Source organism: Nuphar pumila, chromosome 5, assembly GCF_984573655.1.
Source record: "Nuphar pumila chromosome 5, dmNupPumi1.hap1.1, whole genome shotgun sequence".
In the NCBI taxonomy this organism is placed as follows: Eukaryota; Viridiplantae; Streptophyta; class Magnoliopsida; order Nymphaeales; family Nymphaeaceae; genus Nuphar; species Nuphar pumila.
In genome coordinates this window covers 52,017,211-52,030,867 of record NC_143253.1, presented here as the reverse complement: position 1 = coordinate 52,030,867, position 13,657 = coordinate 52,017,211, and positions in this window count along the sequence as shown.

Here is a 13,657-nt window from a genome sequence, read left to right as displayed (position 1 = left end):
GCCAATACTTGGCCTTGTCCTTCAATGAAAATGGGAATAAGGTCAACCTCAAAGCATCATTATCGAAATTCTGTATCTTAACAGTAGAACAAATTTTGAGGAATTCGTCTAAGTGCCTGTAGGGATCCTCGTGACTAAGGCCATAGAAAGATGGAAGCATCTGAATAATGTTGGCCTTAATCTCATAATGAGGCGCTCCTACATCGGGTCTCCGAATGCAGGATGCCTGGACATAATCTGTGGGAATGAAGTATTCCCTCAGAGTGCGTGGAGGAACTGGAGGTGGAGCTGGAGGATCCATATCGCCCATTGTTGTCGAACTTCGAGGAGAATGTAAAATTCTCTCTGGGTTGTCAACAAATGGATGCAATGGGGTTCCTAGAGCTCTTCGCCCCTGCATACACTGGTACTAAGACCAGATGTAAGCACACGCCCTAAATCTAAATCTAAACTAAAACAGATACTAAATGCAAATAACACAAACAAAGACAACTAATAAACAAATATTCTAAATTATCTATGTTAGAACTAGCTAACTAAATAAATGAAATAACAAGCAAACTATTCTGATTTACTGGAAATGAAAAATACAAGAAATCACAAACTAAGTTCTCTACAACCCACCTGTCTAATCGCTCCTTGCAGAATGAAAATTCAGTGAATCCTAGAAAAAACAGTATGTGAAACCTATATGTACTAACTATGTTAAACCTATATTCACTTACTAATCCTACTAACTAGAAAATAAAACAACTAACTAACTAGCTAACACAGATTAATAAATTAAACTCTAATAAATAAAAGAATAGATTCGTCGTTCCCCGACAACGGTGCCAAAATTTGGTTGAGTTTTTAAAAGATAAGTTTTCAATAAAATCTTTGGAAAATCGTTAACCAAAAATAAATAACCGACTTTCCACAAAAGGGGTAAGCACGGGTCGAATCCACAGAGAACGAGAATTACTCAATTATTTCTAAAAAAATCACTTTATTAATCAATAAATACCAGTCAATAAATACAATGCTGATAACAATTACAAATTAACACTAAAGCTAACTAGAAAAACACTTCAATCTTCTGTTGCATGCCAAGGGTATTTCTGTCTTTTTGCCACTCATCGAATTTTCACACTTCAACAAGAATCTCCTGGAATTCTTAATATGCTTTTCAACCTAATAACACAGGAAAATGCAAAGTTAGTAAAGAACTCAAAGAAAGTAAACTAAAATTTAACCTAAACCTAATTCTGAATAACTTAACACAATCAAAACCTAATTAACACTAACACTACAAATAAAATATCAAAGTGATTATAAAATTAAGCAATCTAGGTCTAACTATGCTGTATGATGCAAATGCAGCAACTAAAATGCAGAAAATAATGAAAATTGACCGAAAATGACTAAACTAATGAAATTACTATCTTACCCCTAAATAGTGCAAAAATGACTTTTGACAGCTTTTCGTAAAATGACGGTTTGACAAGGCAAACAAAGTCCAAATTTTCCAAAATTTGTTCTATTCTGTAACTAACAGATTCAAGAATCTGACAATTTTTTACAAAATTAAAAATTGATATCTGTAACTACAGATATAAGCGTTTCAAAACCAGAGAAAATCTGGATATCGCAGGTCCCGGAATTTTAAAATCCGAAAAAGCTGTTTTCACAAAACGCTTAAAAATCAGACCAAATCAACTCGGAATGAGTTGAAATTTGGTCTGCAGACAGCTAACATGCAGATAAAGAGAATAGAAAAAGAATTTTTAGAAAACTCGAAGATTTTGCACATAAAATAACGAGTGTGCGACAGGGAAAAAATCGAGTTTCAAGTTCAATTCACTATTCACTTTAGAAGTCTATCTTAAACACTATGAATGCAATTCACACACTAACACAGTCCTAAATGCAGTTAAATGACTACTAAAACACAACGAATGAATGCAATTAACTCGCTACACGAAAGATTAACTTAGCTATGCAATGCATGATTAAATCTAACATAATCAACAAATCTAATGTAACTATTCTAAATATGCAATCCTAAACACATTATCCAAACGAGTAAGCTACTATACTCTAACACACTAACTTAAGTTAAGTGCTGCACTAAAATATAAAAGACTAAATAAACAGGAACTCATCTAATATTACTTAAAACTAAAGTCAAATAAACACCTAAAACCTAATGGGGTGCGGGTATAGGGTTGACTTGAAAGAGGTTCACACCCCACCTAGATGAGTCAACTAGGTTGACTCAATTAGATAATGACTAAATTAGAAACCAAAAAATTAAAATCTAATTAATTAAAAATGACAAGGACAATTAACACTAATGACTCTATACACATAACACGCCTAATGTATTAAACCCTAATTAAGACCTACCTACTTAATAACCTAATGACTAACCTAAGGTTAATACACAATTAACTAAATTAATTAATCCCTATGTTAATGCAGACTTAACTAAAAAGAATTAATGCTAATTCTTATCTAAGGTAATAAGGCAAATTAGACAAGGAGGTTACTAATTGATAACGCCCGAAGTTGGCTAGTCTATCCTCTCCAAATTCGTCCGACTCATAAGAGGTTACTCTCATTAAAAATCTTCAAAACACAACTTGGAAACTTTGAAGAGTTTAAATCGTCCAGCCAAGTGGGGTCTACACGAATTGGCCTTGCCTTAAAAGCAACCAAACAATCTCAAAAGCCTCTCCCAAAACTTTAGAAACGTTTTTAGAAAGGATTTTGAATTTCAAGATTGGTTTCCAAACACGTATAGAGGAGAGAAGGCTCTCTCCTTAGTTGACTTGAAAATCACTTTAGGAAATTATAAAAAGAAAAACCGTCCAACACACAAGGGGGTCCACACGATTTCTTTGATTTCCAAAACAAAATTTGTCTAGCAATTAAATCCTTTCCCAAAATTCGTGTGGGACAATTTTAGCAAAAGATTTTTTTTTTGAAATCCAATTTTATTTCCAACTTTGAAAAACTTGATCCTTGCTCACTTGACTGGAAAAAAAAACTTCCAAAATTTCCTTTGGTTGAATCAAGAATGTCAAGACTTGCCTTACACGAATTTGACTCAATCACACTTGCCAAATAATTCAAAAACATCTAAATATTCAATTCCTAATGCAATGAATTTAGACAGACTAAATTGACTTACCTAACTAAAAAAAACTTACCAAAACATCTGAGACTCAAGCTGAACTCTAATGGTCGACACACCTACCTGGAGAAGATGATTCCCCATACCTAAGACTTGATTTTACATAAACCAATGAAAGCACAATTTTTGTTCTTGTTTTTCAATAGGACAACTAATACCAACAAAAACTAAATTAATTATTCCACAAGTTAAATATTGAAATTGCTGAGCATGACATACTGGAAATTTGGCAAAAATACCACAGAAAAACAATCTAAACCAAGATGAAGAAACCGACAATTGAAACACGATGCGCCTAGCTAATCTACTAAAAATGATAAATCTAATTTGTAACTAACAACCCAATTAAAAGAAATAACACTTATTTATCAGGAAATGACTTGAAAACAAACAAATTGGATGCATAACACTACTGCACGAATGACTATAATCTGACTTGAAAGAGACAATATAATTGGCTAGATTAGATCTAGTCAATAGAACCTTGATATAACGAATTCACAAAAACAAATCACACGACATATCTAACACTAACCCTACACACAATTTCTAATCAAATCTTACTAAAAATGACTGGAACAAACTCTGATTAAAACAATTCATCTGCAGAAAAAAATTGCAATACCCACACACGATTCAACACCAAGATCGACTAGGATGAGTCTAGTCGATTCTTGAGTTTTAACTCAAACGAGACCCCAAAACACATCCAACGACAATCTGGACATAAAATAGATTTTGAAATACGTTTTATCTGCTAAACTAATACCAAAAACCAAAAATAATAACAAACAAAAATTGGCTAGAAAGGGTCTATTCGATTTTCACATTTTTGTTGAAAAATGATATGAAAATAAGATAAAATACCCACAAACAACCGAGCAACCTAAATATAATGTGTTGGTCTATGCACGCAGTCTACACTAAAGTTGGAACAATAAAACACAGCACACAAACAGAAAGAAAACAAAAAAGAAGTATCACACATGATTTGGGTTTTAACTAGAAGAAAGGGAAGAAGAAGACCTACCTCCAGGGTGATCCGACGATTGTGGGGAAGAAGAGAGCAGAAAATGGCTTTGAATTGGCATCCCGGATTGTTCAATGATGCTGGAATGTCACCTTGAGCATGGGTTTTGCAGCTACATCACATTGGAAATCCACCGAGGATGAGAAAGGAGCCGATTCACGATTGAAGGGCTTAGAAAACCGGATGGAGGTAGGGCCGGTTCATCTTGTTGGAGTGTCTCGCACTTCCACGCAAGATAGATGTTTTCCACCTCTGCTACACCTGCAAAAACACAGCAAAACAAGATTAGATCCAGCAAGAAAGAAGAAGAAACGAAAGAAATGCAAAGGGAGATAAAGCAATGCTTGAGTTTCAAGCAAAACTCGATCTTCAAGGCAAATGGTATGAGATAAGAAGTTGGAAAAGGGGCTGGAACAAGCTTCACAATGGGGGGCGCAAACTCCAAAGCCAAAAACGTCTAGGGCTGGAGCAAAAAGTATATATATACTTTTGACAATTTTCAGAAACAGTGTTATAAAAAAATATTTCTCTCTGCGCCACTTTCTGAGGGGTTTTCTGAAAATATTTTCTAAATGGGTATGGATATGCGTGTGGGTTGGATTTTGGCTTTCTAAAGGTTGATCCAAGGTCCAAAACAGCCTAATTATGTTGGTTATGAATCTGATCCACCTCGAAATCCATGCTTGAACACTAAAATAGCCATAACTCTCTTATTTTAACTCCGATTTTTCTGAAATTCGAACCACAACCCCTTGACATCCAAATACATCTAAATATGGGTTTTAAACCTTAAACTCACCCCAGAATATATGAATAAATAGCTAACATGATGTGCATTTCATGCATTATCAATAGGCAAATGGTTGATTCTTCATATGGGGGCACATTCATGCTCAAGAGCGAGGACGAGTCATGAATCTTATTTGATACATTGAGTGAGAATGCCATGCACCATGCCCAGTCCTCGCAGCTTTATAGGACCACACCTGTTCCTAGTGGTTCTAAGAAGGGAGGGATTTTTGAAGTTGGGTCTGGACATAATTTGCAAATCAAAGTAGACCAGTTGACCAAGAAAGTAGATCAATTACTGGCCAACCCAGCTTCAATAAATTTACTAGCTAAAGTGTGTTAGTTATGCGCTAGCCCTACACACTTTCTTTCTGAGTATCCAGCAGCACCACTCTATCCTTAATTCGTTAAGGAGCAAGTGAATATTGCCCAAGGTTTTGCCAGCCTGGTGCACGATCCATACGCACCTACCTATAACCTGGGATGACAAAATCATCCCAACTTTGCGTTGAAAAATCCACAAGAGTCACCCCATATGCCTCCTCAGACACAACATAGATAAGGTAACCTCCCATAAGGTTACCCGCTCCCAGATTTTCACAGGCCCATCCTCAGCTTAGCTTGCCTTCTCCTTAAGAGCCCACATTGAGCCAATCTTTTCAGAAGAAACTGCTTGAGGCCTTTTCTGACATTAAGGCTAACCTCAGTTCCCACATGCAGTCGATAGCAAAGCTAGAGACCCAGATGAGACAGTTGGATGAAGCCTTGAGCAGGCGAAGCAAGGGAAGCCTCCAGTCAGTCTGTCATCAACCCAAAGTGTAAGGAACCCATGCACCATGGACTGCACCTCACTGAGTCCCACCATGAGCAGGTCAACTCTATTATAACCCTTCGGAGTGGGAATGCATTCCACCCTACTGAGGAGTCGACTGGCTAACCCAATGCCTCACCCATTGTTCAGTTGATCTCCTCTACCAGGCCGATAGAGAACGGGCAAGGCCCACAACCTGTGCCTTCTTCGTATATTCTCGCAACCCTTTTTCCTCAGGCCTTGGCCAAACCGCATGATTTTGGCAAGCAAGAGGCATGCATGCACATAATGCTTGATATATTTAAGCAGGATCACATGAACCCCCCCTTGCCTGACGCTGCTTATATTGATAGATGTTCGATTCTTGGCTCTCCGTCATTTGAGACTAGTCTTCACAGAGAGACTAAACTCCTTCCTTCCAGTCTAGAGAGTCATTGTAAGGTCCATAGGGGTAGAGTTGGAGGACACATAGTGCGCAGTGTCACAGATGACACTCTTTTTCTTAGAACCCCTGATTGAGCATGACTTCACATCCATTGATCTCATGGATGATGAAGGGTCTCTAGAAATCTGTCTGGCTGAGGACGTAAAACTTAGTGCTTTATGGGAGGCATCCCATATTTATGATGTACTATTAGTAGCTTTAGTAGTTTTTCTGTTTTTAGGTAGTTTTTCTTCATGAGTTGGATGCTAGAGCATGTATGCATTACATTTTTGTCTCTTTTTGAGTTGCATAACTATAAGACAGGTGAAACCTCTACAGAGTCATTCACATGTCATATCAGGTAAGGTTCCACAGTGTGGATCAGGTGACCTCTACCCTTTTCTCTCATTCATTTCGTTCTCATATGCATTCACTTAGTTTCATGCAAGCATGGGGGAGTGTCACTGAGGACAGTGTCATTCAAGCATATGGGAGGGTGTAGTTTGCACACCCAGATTTTTCTATCTTTGTACTTGCATTTTTTATGTCAACTCATAAAAATTGGGCTTTTAAGGAACGAGTTTGAACTTATATGATTGCTTTGAAAAATCTAATGTTTTTAGAGAATTTTTTAAGTCCCACAAAAAACAATTCTGACACGGATCTAAAAAATTATGGTTGTTTATGTGGATTTCAAAGAAATAGCGATAGATGCATGTTAGAGTTTATTTTGAATGATAAGTATAAAGATGCATAATTTTATTTTTGAAAAACTAAGCAAATGAACACAATTAAAAAAAAAAAACTCAAAAAGTGAAAAAGAGCATACATTTTAGTTGTTTGATCTCTTTGTATTCCCTAGTAGCTGAGCTCAGGCACAAGTTGAAGCGTTTGAGTTTCATATTGAAAAGGATAACAAAGAAAGTCACTTCTTTGTCTAAGTTAATATCTGTGGCCTATTTTGTTTGAGCAAGTAGAGCCTGAGGGGTGTTTACACCTGGTGCCCTAAAGCTATCTGGTTTGGGAGCCACCGGCTTGAAAGCCCATTACATGGACTTTATAGAGAGCCTAATAGATGTTGACATTGCACATGATAGAGAAGTAGACTATACGTAAAACTATGAAAATTGAATGTCTAGTGACTCAAGCAATTAAGTCTGAGGGATACTTTGTATTTGCTGTCCTAAGGGCATCTGGTCTAGGAGTCACTGACCCAAAGCTCGTTACACGGGTCACAAAACTAAAAATTTGAAATAGTGCTCAACAAAAGAAAAAAAAGTGTGTGAAAAATTGAAGATCAAGAAAAAAAAAAGAAAAGAGCGTAAAAAAAGAAAAAGTTCATTGCCTAGAAGCAAATATTGAGAAAACCTGTGCAGAAAACATATGAGTGGGGATAAGTAAATAATGACATGTATATATTTGATTTTCTGAGAATAAAGCATAAATGATTGTGATATTTAGAAAAGTGAAAGAAAATGTTTTATTCTATGGTGTCATGAAAAATACTAATAATGTTTTGATAATTCCATGGCATGAAATATTTGCGAAAACAAACTCATTGACTGCCTAATGACTTTTGAAGTTGAATTTTATACATATACGACAAAGATCTTTGTGTGTAGCATCACTGCAAACCCTCACAAGACCTTACTCATCCACTAGGGTAACCCAGGGGTTTAAAGAGCTTGTTGCATGCGCTAAATGCAACCGTGATTCCTACAAAAGTGAGTTAGGTTTTTATTTTAGTTAGTTGTTATTTTTGTTTGTTGCTTCAGTTTGCTCGAGGACTAGTAAACAATAAGCATGGGGGTATTTGATCATGCATACATATTTGTATTTTATTCATCTTATTTTATGTATGATCCATGTTAAAATCGCTTTAAAAACACATTTTTATCGTTAGTTGCGAGAAACTACATTGAAATTGAATTTATCATAAAATCATTTTTTCAAAGCTTGCCCTACGTTTTTAAATATTTTATTTAGTTTAAGAATTTTTAATTAATGTTTGAATTAGTTTAGAAAGGTTTAAGTAAAAGTTTTAATTAGTTTAGGAATGTGTGTTTTAGGAAACACGTTTTTTAAAAGACCTTTTTTGGAAATTATTGAAAAACTATCAGACTCTTTTTGAAAAATGTGTTTAACCTAATATTTTAATATAAATAGTTATGACCAAGGGCTGAAACACATTTTTTTGCATATTAGAGTTCACGCCTTCTCCTTCTTGCCCCTCTCTTCTCTCTCTCCCTTGCTCTCTCTCACTCTTTTGCCAATTTCTTTCTCTCCTTGTTCTCCCCTTCTTCTTCTTCTTCTTCTTCTTCCCTTTTTTCTTGAAGCTTCAAACCCCTTCATCATCGCCAACTTCTTCCTCTTCATCGATGCAGCATGGATGCAGCTGGATTGACCATCTTCTCTTCTCAACCCTTCCATCAGAGGCAATCCGTGACATGTCGTTTATTTCTCTCTTTCACCGTAGATTTTAGGTTTTGCATTGCATATAGTTTCGAAGATCATCACATGAGCTACATATTTCATCTAGTTTATTTCATGTTTGCATTTGAAAATAAATACAACAACAACAACTATGTTTTTATCCCAAAACAATTGGGGTCGGCGATATGAACTAAAAAAGAAAATCATTATGGGTCTTTCACATGAATCCTTCTCCTCCAATCATTTCTATCCAATGCCATGTCCTCGGTGAGGTTCAAAGCATTCATATCCTTTCCTATCATCTTTATCCAAGTCTTCTTAGGCCTACCCTGACCTCTTTTAACTAATATATTTTCCCATTTCTCCATCCTTCTAACTGGAGCATCATTAGGCCTTCGCCAAATATGTCCAAACCACCGTAAATGATTCTCTCTTATCTTATTTTCAATGGATGCAACACCTACCTTCTTACGTACCTCCTCATTTCGAATCTTATCTTTTATTGTATTTCCACACATCCATCTAAGCATACGCATCTCAGCTACACTCATTTTTTGAATATGATGTCTCTTGGCAACCCAACATTCCGTACCATATAGTAAAGCGGGCCTAATTGTCGTCCTATAAAACTTTCCCTTCAACCGCAATGGCATTCTACGATCGCACTACACTCTAGTTGCACTTTTCTATTTCATCCACCCAACCTTTATCCTATGATTTACATCTCCATCAATTTCTCCATACTTTTGAATGATAGATCTCAAATATTTGAAACAGTCATCCATCGGTATTTCTTGCTCACCAAGCTTCACTACACTCCCATCACTACTTCATTGCTTACTAAACCGACATTCCATATATTTTGTCTTACTCTTACTCAACTTAAAACCTCTTGCTTCCAATGTTTGTCTCTATAATTCTAACTTAACATTAATTCCAGCTCTAGACTCATCAATCAAAATAATATCATCAGCAAACAACATACACCACGACACATTTTCTTGAATTGATCTCGTAAGCTCATCCATCACTATAGAAAATAGGAAAGGGCTTAATGCAAATCCTTAATGTAACCCAACCAACAACAACAACTACAACTACGCCTTCATCCCAAAACAATTGGGGTCAGCGATATGAACCAAAAAAGAAAATCATTCTGGGTCTTCCACATGAATCCTTCTCCTCCAATCATTTCTATCCAATGCCATGTCCTCAGTGAGGTTTAAAGCATTCATATCCTTTCCTATCATCTCCATCCAAGTCTTCCTAGGCCTACCCCGACCTCTTTTAACAAATATATTTTCCCATTTCTCCATCCTTCTAACTGGAGCATCATTAGGCATTCGCCGAATATGTCCAAACCACCGTAAACGATTCTCTCTCATCTTATTTTCAATGGGTGCAACGCCTGCCTTCTTACGTATCTCCTCGTTCTGAATCTTATCTTTTATTGTATTTCCACACATCCATCTAAGCATACACATCTCAGCTACACTCATTTTTTGAATATGATGTCTCTTGGCAGGCCAACATTTCATACCATATAGTAAAGCGGGCCTAATAGTCGTCCTATAAAACTTTCCCTTCAACCGCAATGGCATTCTACGATTGCACAACACTCCAGTTGCACTTTTTCATTTCATCCACCCAACCTTTATCCTATGATTTACATCTTCATCAATTTCTCCATATTTTTGAATGATAGATCTCAAATATTTGAAACAATCATCCACCGGTATTTCTTGCTCACCAAGCTTCACTGCACTCCCATCACTACTTTGTTGCTTACTAAACCGACATTCCATATATTCTATCTTACTCTTACTCAACTTAAAATCTCTTGCTTCCAATGTTTGTCTCCATAATTCTAACTTAGCATTAACCCCAGCGCTAGACTCATCAATCAAAACAATATCATCATCAAACAACATACACCACGACACATTTTCTTGAATTGATCTCGTAATCTTGTCCATCACTATAGCAAATAGGAAAGGGATTAAAGCATATCCTTGATGTAACCCAACCGTTATAGGAAAATTGGTTGTCACCCCTCCACAAGTGCGAACATTGGTTACTACTCCTTCATACATATCTTTAATTATACTAATATACTTGAGAGAACATTTTTCTTCATCATTGTCCATCAGAGAACATCCCTAGGTACTCTATCGTATGCCTTCTCCAAATCAATAAAAACCATATGCGAATCTTTGTTCCTCTCTCTATATCTCTCAATAAGTTGTCTAAGAAGATGTATAGCTTTCATAGTTGATCTTCCAGGCATAAAACCAAATTGATTCTCTGATATCATGACAACCTTCCTCAATCTAGACTCAATCACCCTCTCTCAAAGTTTCATAGTATGACTCATGAGTTTTATACCATGATAGTTTGTGCAATCTTGTATATCACCCTTATTCTTATATAGAGGCACCAAAGTACTCTTCTTCCACTCATTAGGCATCTTATTTGTCTGCCAAATCTTGTTAAAAAGATTTGTCAACCATTCTAAACCTTTCTCTCTCAAGCATTTCCAAGCCTTGATAGGTATACCATTTGGGCCAACTGCCCTTCTTGATTTCATTTTCTTCAAAGCCTCTGCAATTTTTTTCTTTTGAATCTTGCGCATGAAGTCACGATTCATCTCATGAAAAGGAATGGGGAAGTCTCCAAGATCCTGAGCATGACTTCTATTATATAGCTTATCAAAATAATTTTTTCATCTCTCCTTAATCTCCTCATCTTTGACTAAAACTCTTTGTGTTTCATCTTTGATACATCTAACCATACCTAGATCCCTCGATTTCCTATCTCTTATCTTTGCAAGTCTATAAATATCCTTCTCGCTCTCTTTGGTATCCAACTTGTCATAAGCCTCCTTATATACCTTATCCCTTGCGTTTCGTACTACTTTTTTAGCTTCCTTCTTTGCTATCATATACTTATCCAAATTCTCATTATCACGACTCTTACTTAGATTTCTATAACACTCACTTTTAACCTTAATAGCTAATTTGACATCCTCGTTCCACCATGATGTATCCTTACCTAGCGGTCCACCGCCTTTAGACTCACCCAATACCTCCTTAGCCACCTTTCTCATGCTACCCGCTATTTTACTCCACATTGATTCCGAATCATCCTCGAGACACCAATCAGCTTTCTTAACTACCTGCTCTACAAACATTCCTTGTTTAGCTCCTTTCAGTGCCCACCACTTAATTCTAGGATTTATCCTATGTCTATCCCTTTTGCGGCATTGTCTAATTCTAAGATCTAAAATTAAGACTCTATGTTGTGTAGCTACACTTTCTCCCAGTATAACCTTACAATCGATGCAACAACCCCTGTCTCTCTTTCTAAGTAGGAAAAAATCTATCTGACTCGTATTAACCCCACTTTTAAATGTTACTAGGTGAGACTCCATCTTCCTAAACCAAGTGTTTGCTAAGATCATATCATAGGACAAACCAAAATCTAAAATCCTTTCTCCACTTTCGTTTTTTTCTCCTATACCATAGCCTCCATGGATACTCTCAAATCCATCCCTACTAATGCCTACATGTCCATTAAGGTCACCGCCGATGAAAATCTTTTCTCCATAAGATATCCCTTGTACTACTCCATCTAAATCTTCCCAAAATTGACGCTTAATGGAATCATCTAAACCTACTTAAGGTGTATAAACACTAATAATATTAATAATATCCATACCTAATACTAATTTAATAAGTAAAATCCTATCACCCTTCCTACGTACCTCAACTACATTATCTATAAACTCACGACTCATAACAATCTCTACTCCATTCCTATTCCTATTTATTCCTGTATACCAAATCTTATATCCCCAAGGTTCTATCACTTTTGCTTTCTCGCCTACCCATTTGGTCTCTTGTAGACATAAAATATCAATCTTTCTCCTACACATAACATCTACTAACTCTACCAACTTACCAGTTAAAGACCCTATGTTCCAAGTGGCTAACCTAATTTTATGGTCTTGGACTAACTTCTTTACCCCCATCCGTTCAAAAAAGTGAGGGAACACTTGCCTATTTGACACCACACCCGGGCGCCGGTGTGACGCGTTGCTTCTGAGCGACGACCTAGCAACCCTTGCCCATTTATCACTGCCTCCGGGCCTATAGAGTACAACGTGTTGCTCAATAGGGAGCGCCCCAACGAAATTCTCATATTGGTTCATATTCATAGGGTATGACTAAGTTTTTATGTTGGCTGTCATTGGCCTACCGCAACCCTCCTCCTTTATCCGGGCTTGGGATCAGCAGTGTATAACTAAACAATTATACACAGGTGGAGTTGCATCTGAAAATAAATAAAAAGAAAAATATATATAATTTGTTTTTTATAGTCTAAATGTTTCTTGATTTATAAATAGAAAAATCTTGATTTGGTAAAATCATTATTTTTAATATAGGATCTGTATTTTGCTTTCTTGATTCTTGATTAGATTAGATTAGTTTAGCCTAGCTAGATTAACTATTAGATTCAAAAGAAAAAGAAAAAATTTGGTAAAGAGCAGTTTAGCAGCTAGCAATTTTTCTTAGGTGTTCTTATTAGTTTTTTTTAGTCCGGTTTTGTTCACTGCAAAATATTAATTCTCCATTCAGTTTTATTTGTGGTTCAACATTTTTATTTTTTTTACATTTAGGTTCAGCAACATTTGTTCTTTAATGAAAAGTCTTTGTTAGTCATTTTTTAATCACCATGTTTCGTTTTCTTTTGTTGTTCTTAATGCAGGAATGTATGCCTTAGTTGATTTTTATCTTTTGTCTATTAGTCCAATTGTGCCTTCTTTATTAATTGCTTTCCATTAATGTTTTTAGCCTTAGTTATAATATAAATTTTTTTGTGTTATATGTTTGCGTTAGAATTGCATGTTGATTTTTTTAACAGTCGAATCCTTGATGTTGACTTTTAACCAATTTTTTTTGGTGTTTAGGTGAGTCATTAATTTACGTAGGT